Here is a 7,637-nt window from a genome sequence, read left to right as displayed (position 1 = left end):
TAGATTATATTTTAATAGAAAGTGATCATTTTCATCGGAAAAAGAATATTCAGTTTTCTAGAACATAATGTTTTTAATAAGAAAATTTTTAAGTTACACTGTAAAGAAAAAAAAAAGAACATGATTTTGTAGTAAATAAATAAATAAATTATATTGCTATTTTTTGCATCTAGAAAAAAAAAAAGAAATTGTCAGAAAAGTCTCAATATTATTAGAAAAGTTACACTTTAGTCATAATATTTTTTTTAAACATAAAAGTCCTGGTTATTTGTAAAAACACAATAATATATATTTTCCTGTTACAAGAAAAAAAATTATAAATCCGAGCCAAAATAAAATAATCAAGACTTCTATGTTAAAAAATTTTGGGACTAAAATGTAACGTTTCCAAATATATTGGTATTTTTCTGACAATTTCCCAAAAAAATGACGTTATACAAAGTTCACCTCTTAAAACTATAAGGAATTATTCACCGCCGCCGCCGCTTAGCGCGAGTACACACCTAGTGTGTGTGTGTGTGTGTGTGTGTGTGTGTGTGTGTGTGTATATATATATATATAACTGCTCCCATGTCAATCAGTCCATTTCAAAGAGTGCCAACCAAATTAAAGAGAGCCATTCCTATTTCATTCACCTATTTAAAGCCCCACATTCGGTCACCTCTCCGCTCTTAACTGAGTTATTCTATATAAATATGGTTCAAACTCACCAAAAGATGATCACGTCTCTTCTAAATTCTGTCTTCCTCTTTGTTCTAACTCTTTCCTTTTATGTTTCCTGGGTTGCCTTATCTTCCACTCTTGAGTAGTTGAGGTTACATCAGGTTCTGTAGATTTTAAACAAATGAGTATATACATAAATTATTATAAAGAAATAAAATAAAAACTGAAAATAGAAATTATATAAATATAATTATAATGATAGTTAAAGGGCTCCAAATGTAAGGATATTGGGTGTGGGCAAGGGTGTTCCATGTTATTACATGAAGTGGGGGTGGTGTTCCCCATGTTATAACATGATGTTAAGATGAGAGATAGAGAGAAAAAGTGGAAAAAATGATTTGCTTTGGTGTTATCTGCCGTTCCCGTTACCACATCCTAATAACACAAAATCTAATAACACCAAGCTGGGCGATGTTCCACTGCGTTTTTAGGTGTTTTTAGATAATAATGTGAGTGGACGTTGCCTAGTCCTAGTAGTCTAAAGTTGATTTCAAGTTATACACAAAATAAGCATAACCATAAACATGTATATAGGGTTGGTGAGGAGGTAGGGCGTGCCACAACCCCACATTTGTGCAAACTAAAGTTCTGCAGTCACCCACTTTCACTCCATATAAGTATGGGAACGCAGGACCATAAAATCAAACTCATTGATTAAAGCATGATGGCGTCTCTTCTAAATTCATCTGTCTTTCTCTTCATTCTAACTCTCTGCTTCTCTGTTTCCCGGGCTACCTTATCTTCCATTCTTGAAGTTACACCAGGTTCTGAAGATTTCATCAGCTGCATAGAATCCAACTCCAACAATTTCACTTCTGACTCTCAACTCATTTTCACCCCTGTCAATGCTTCTTTCCTACACATTTGGCAAGTTGCAGTCCAAAACACTAGGTTCCTTAAACCTTCCACTCGAAAACCATCGGTCATTGTGACACCTATGAATGAAACACTCATCCAAACAGCTCTCTATTGTGCCAAGAAACATGGCTACGAGATCAGGATCAGGAGTGGTGGTCATGACTTTGAGGCCCTCTCGTACACAGCTGATGTGCCGTTTGTTATGATTGATTTCACCAACATGAGGTCTATAGATGTGGATGTAGCAAACAGCACCATGTGGGTCCAGGCAGGCGCTACGCTTGGTGAACTCTATTATGCTATTTTGAAGAAAACCGACACCTTGTATTTCCCTGGAGGTATTTGTCCCACGGTGGGTGTTGGCGGGTACATAGGCGGTGGTGGCTATGGAAACCTATTGAGGAAATATGGTCTTGCTGCTGATAATGCTTTGGATGTTCGCTTCATGGATGTAAATGGAAAAATTCTCAACAGGAAGATGATGGGTGAAAATTTGTTTTGGGCGATTCGAGGAGGTGGTGCTTCCAGTTTTGGAATTGTTCTTGCATGGAAACTGAGGTTGGTTCCGGTTCCAGAAAAAGTAACCGTCTTTCTTCTGAACAAAACTTTGGAAGAAGGTGTAACCAAAATTTTCTATAAATATCAATACGTTGCTCCAACTTTTGATAGAAATTTGCACATAAGAACTCAGGTGTTTAGCGAATATATCGGCAACAGTACCAAGAAAACCATCCGAATTTTGTTTGAAGGAATCTATCAGGGCCCAAGTGATGCATTGCTTCTATATTTGGACGAACATTTTCCTGAGCTCGGTGTCACAAAAGAGATCTGTGAAGAAATGACTAGCGTCCGGTCGACACTTGTGTTCTGGGGCTTGCCAAGCTCCACCCCGATCGAGATTCTCACGAACCGATCTGCCATAACCAAGCTGAAATTCAAAGGTAAATCAGACTATGTCCGAACACCAATCCCCATAAAAGGGCTTAGAAAGATCTGGAGTAAAGTTATGGAAAACGACGGATCAGGGCTTTTGATGATAAATCCTTTTGGCGGACGGATGAATGATTACTCAGAGACAGCAATTCCATATCCTCATAGAGTTGGGGTGCTGTTACAGGTCTTCAAGTCTGTATATTTTGATGGTCAAACGTCAGACACAACCCCTACATCGCTCTCAAGGTTAGCTTGGCTGCAAAGCTTGGAAGAGTTATTGACCCCTTATGTGTCAAAACACCCGAGAGAGGCCTATTTCAACTACAATGATCTTGAGTTCGGTGTTGGAAATGCTAATTATGAGGAAGCAAGTGTTTGGGGCGAGAGGTACTGGAAGAGGGACAATTTCAAGAAGTTAATTCGAATCAAGGCCAAAGTTGATCCACATAATTTCTTTAGGCACCCACAAAGTATCCCAGTTTTCTCATCACCTCTCTCAAGTTTCAACTAAGTAAAGCTCTTCTATTAAAGAAAGATCCAAAGTATCGATTTAGGTTTCGGTTTTCTCTTGAATAAACTATCAACAAGTCTTTTGTCATTATCTTTCTTTTTCTACCTTATGTTTGCGATAAATATATAAACCTTCAGTAAACAAAAAAAAATGGTCCCTCTATTTCCCAATTTTCTTTGGTTTTGGTCCATAAATAACTCTAAAAAAAAACTTTATAGCAGGTTTCATTGTGTTTTTGGTTCAGGTTCATGTGTTACTGGAAATTAATATTTTGCTCATTAGCTACACCTATTATAGCTATTTCATTTCATTTAACTTTTTTATTAAATTGTAAAGGGCCAACCCCACCCCTCTTACCTTCACATTCCTCGGCCACCCTTTCCCTCCAACCTCCTAACTTCTTCGACATCTCCCTCCCCCTCTCACCATTCCTTCTCCGGTACATGACTCCTTTCCACTTTCTTCGAATGTGCACCCATACTTTCTTCCAATTGCAAAACTCGTTATGCGTTCCCAGCGCAGTCGACTAGCGCCTCGCGAGTATTCGGTCTAGACGGAGAGTACTCGGATTGGATAAATTATATAAACTTAATTTTAAGAAAATTATATATATATATATATATATATATATATATATATATATAACAAATATAACAAGTTTATTAAAAATTATAACAAACTAGATTAATATTAATAACAATTATAGATTTTTTTCTAAAAAAAAGTCAAAATTTCCGAGTTTTTTCCAATTCTTTATGATTTTAACCAAATTCGACTGATTTTGACCAGGTTTGACCAATTCCAAGTTTTTTGACCGATTCCTAATTAGACACTTCGGCCCCTACCTGATTCTGATTAATCGCACGAGTAATTGGCCACCTAGGCCAACTTTTGCAATATTGCTTTCCTCATCTAGGTTTGTTGGTGAAATAGTAGCATTTTTACATATCAAACTGATTGAGATTGATAACCTACATATTCAGGGAAGACAGTAAGCTCACCACACAGTGTGGCATACAGCTGGAAATCACTTTCTTCTCCATCAGTGGAAAGCCTCTCTCTTTTGGAAGCCTGAGCATTCGTTATGTCATAACTCATAAGCAAATTTCTCAACTCAAAACAAAATGATCAACTATCAAATCATTTCATCAAAATCTGTTTCAGTTCTTACCAGTAATCCAACCATCAAGTGTTTTCAAGAATTTAATGAAGTGTATGAACAATTGGTAAATGAGAAGAAGCAAGTACAAATGATCCAAGAAAGTATAAAACCATCGTTTGGTGGGAAAAAGATATAAGGAATATATAGGCAGCCATATGTACAGAACAAGTGCATTTCCGTAAAACATACAAAGTAATGTTGGACATGTATGTTAAGTCTGCCTTCATATTCCACATATGTCTAAAATATGCCCTTATGTCCATAAAAAACAACTAAAAAAATACAAATTGTTTAAATCGAAAGGGTATAATGAGAGATTTATTGCGTTCCTTATGGTCAACATCAGGTTAATGACTAAAAGACATTTTTTTATTTGAAATTGAAAATTACAGCCTATATCAATAAGATTTTGTGTTATTGATGCTTGGTTGTCACTAGTTTTGACTCTTTTTTTAATTTTAAATTTTATTAACAACTTTATAAATTACACGTGTAGCGCATGCGATCGCCTTCTCATTAAAGATGGCCCCAACCTTTTACAAACAATTAAAAGCGGTCAAACTTAGTAAATATAAAAATGTTCATTTATTTACTAAATATCTATAAAAGTTGGAAAAGGGTCAACAAAAATATGAAAATTGACTATGGAGTTTTGGAATCAGCATGCTATATATACCATTCATGAATCAAACCCCTTCACAACCATTCTCATATTCTTTCACATTGACACATTTATTGAAATCTTTCAGATTTTCTAGAGTTGAAAGCATGGCAAGATTACCAAAAGGAGGAAGTGGTCGGAAGAAGATACAGCTGAAAAGAATTGAAAATGAAAAGGAGCGAGCGGTTACCTTGACAAAGCGATATGGCGGATTATTCAAGAAAGCCAATGAGCTCGCGACGCTATGTGGCGTACAGATTGCAATCATCGTCTTCTCCTTAAGTGGAAAGCCTCTCTCTTTTGGAAGCCCCGGTGTTCCTTTCATCATAAACAAATTTCTCAACTTGAATCAAGCCGACCAACAGCCAGATGATTTCATCACAAGGTTTAAGAAATCTTACAATGAATCCAGATTGCAGAATCTCAATCAAGAACTCGATGAATTGAATGAGCAATTAGCAAATGAGAAGAAACGGGGACAGATGTTGAAAGAACGTTTAAAGGCGTTGTTGGGTTGTGAAACGCATGAGGAATATATCGGAAGCCTTGGGATACATGGGCTCATGCAACTAAGATCCAAACTAGATGAAATGAAGCAACACATCGAGCGTAGTGATGATGAAATAATTGGGGCTTCATCCTCAAATGATGAGGCTGAGGTGGATCTATCTAAGATTGGAGCGCCTGAAGATTACTTGAAACTGTAATTGAAATTCAAAATTATGTTCTGATTTTGATGTTATAATAAAAAATTAAAAGGATATATATGAGAATGATTAAGGTTTCGAGTCAAGAGTTCTATAAATTTGTTTTTCAACATTTTGGATTTCACTGTAATTTTCCGAAGGGGATAGCCGGCCATATGCTGCCACTAGCATAATCCTATGTTAGATTTCAAATTTATAAGAAATCTTCTCAAAATTAACTACCAAATTCTTCATCCTTGATCCCACATGTGTTCTTTGTCACCTACTCACAACTATTTATTGCTAATCATGGATTCTTACATAGATCTCATATTTCTCTTTTCCAAGTGAAATCAATCTATCATCTACCAACTTTCTTCACATAATGATATACAATAATATGTTCAACTCTTACAAAATTAATAAAATACAGCAAGGAGAATTCGAGATTACCTCTGAAATCCCTCAGAAATTCTGCTTGATCTCCTTAACACCGCTGATTAAAAGTTATTTCAAATTCCGTTGTGGAATTTCAGCAGAAGCTTTCTTCAGATTCTCCTTTCTCTCTCAGTAGATCTCTATAATATTTTACTTTTGTTTCCATTGGCCCCTACACATACAAGTCAAATCCAAGATCAAAACTTTAAACTTGATATGATTTAGATACAGATTTAACAATACAATGATATAAGTCCTAATAAAAACAATGATTGTAAATAAGGAGGTGTTACAGTAAGATATTATATCAACCACTCATCTGGTGGAAACCATAAATTGGTTGAGGAAACCATGATTAAAAAAACTTCTAAAACAATTCTTCTACAACACAATTGGCATACAGTTTCTTCTGTTTCTAAATCAAGAGATAACACATGCTCATCACACATCTGTTCAAAAAGCTATCTTCTGCACTGTTATTCATGGACCCCAACCTAACTCAACATCTAAACCATGATTTAAGGAAACGTCATTCTCTGATAAAGCAATCATTTAGTTCATCATTTTCTTGAACACTATAAGAAGGATCATCATCATCACTCTCGGACAAGAATTTAAACTTTTCGGAACACGTAGCCATCTCTTCTTTCTATCTGAACAATGACGGAAAACAGCTTCAGAAAATAATGAAACAAGGTGTAGGGAAACATACAGAGATCAAATTTTGAGGTTGTATGCTTCGATACCACCAAAACTTCTGATTCTATGTCTGAAAACTCCAGAACTCGATTCTATGTTCGAAAGTTTGTGTGGTCCTATGTTCCTATTCTATACTTGATTCAGCCAATTAAAACTTCCGATATTCGATTATGTTTTGATTCCAGCGGTTCTTCGGAATCAAGGTTTACGCGACTGTTCGATTTTGAGCGGCTCTTCCATGTTCCAAAACCCCAGTCGATGATTGTAACGAGTAATACCCACCGCAACACAACAAAAACCCAAACATCATTTTTCCAATGAAAAGTAAAATAAAATTATTAGATTTTCATTAAGAAAAATTAGGTGCGACACCCATATCTTATATGGGTTTGTTTAAATTAAAATTAAATATAAAATTCTAAATATTTAAAAAGTTTCAATTTATAAGAAAAGTGAAAAAAAATATTGAATTATAAAAACTAAAATGTTTTTTTTCTCATTTAAATTTAAACAAATAATTTAGATAAGTAAATAAAAGAAATTAATAAAACTTTAACTTTGTAATTTTGAAATTAAAAAAAAAAAGTTCATTAATGAAATTGATATGCATTTATTAGTACATTTAATATTATGTGAAATTTAATAAAATAGAAAAACCATAAAATTACATGTGGAATAAAAATTAATTTTAAATTACCACAAAATTACATGTGGCAAAATGAATGAGAATGTGACATGTGGCAAAAAGATCTTTATTTATTATAGTAGATAAGATATTACGTTGCTTAAAATTTAAGGAAAAAAACATAACCGAGCACTAGAAAAAAAAAATTACATATTTTTATATTTTCTTTGATGTTTGGTTTCACTGCAAAAAGATCTTTACACCTTATTTTTTAGTTTATTTAAAAAGTGGAGTGGAATGGTTTGGAGGTTAATGTATTCTTGAGTTTTGTATTCTTGAAT

General features: G+C 34.5%; 1 long non-coding RNA gene and 1 pseudogene across 5 annotated transcripts; one reads left to right on the top strand and one right to left on the bottom strand.

The window, feature by feature from the left end:
* Positions 1-553: 553 nt before the first annotated feature.
* Positions 554-6,974, bottom strand: LOC145095037 (uncharacterized). Of its 5 annotated transcripts, none has more exons than XR_013703687.1 (6): positions 6,685-6,974; positions 5,988-6,144; positions 5,250-5,549; positions 5,039-5,166; positions 4,027-4,096; positions 554-827 (listed from the first exon to the last, which is right to left on the bottom strand). It is a non-coding gene; the product is annotated as an uncharacterized LOC145095037 (long non-coding RNA). The 5 variants fall into 5 exon arrangements; XR_013703690.1 differs by having other exon boundaries at positions 5,988-6,625; positions 6,719-6,974; XR_013703685.1 differs by having other exon boundaries at positions 4,001-4,096; positions 5,988-6,974.
* LOC145067386 (tetrahydroberberine oxidase pseudogene) lies at positions 1,386-3,564 on the top strand (annotated as a pseudogene).
* Positions 6,975-7,637: the final 663 nt, after the last annotated feature.

This window comes from Lactuca serriola, chromosome 1 (genome assembly GCF_051521515.1).
Source record: "Lactuca serriola cultivar US96UC23 chromosome 1, Lser_US96UC23_V15, whole genome shotgun sequence".
NCBI classification, from domain to species: Eukaryota; Viridiplantae; Streptophyta; class Magnoliopsida; order Asterales; family Asteraceae; genus Lactuca; species Lactuca serriola.
The sequence above is the reverse complement of the archived record's forward strand: the minus strand, read 5'-3'. Positions and strand labels throughout refer to the sequence as shown.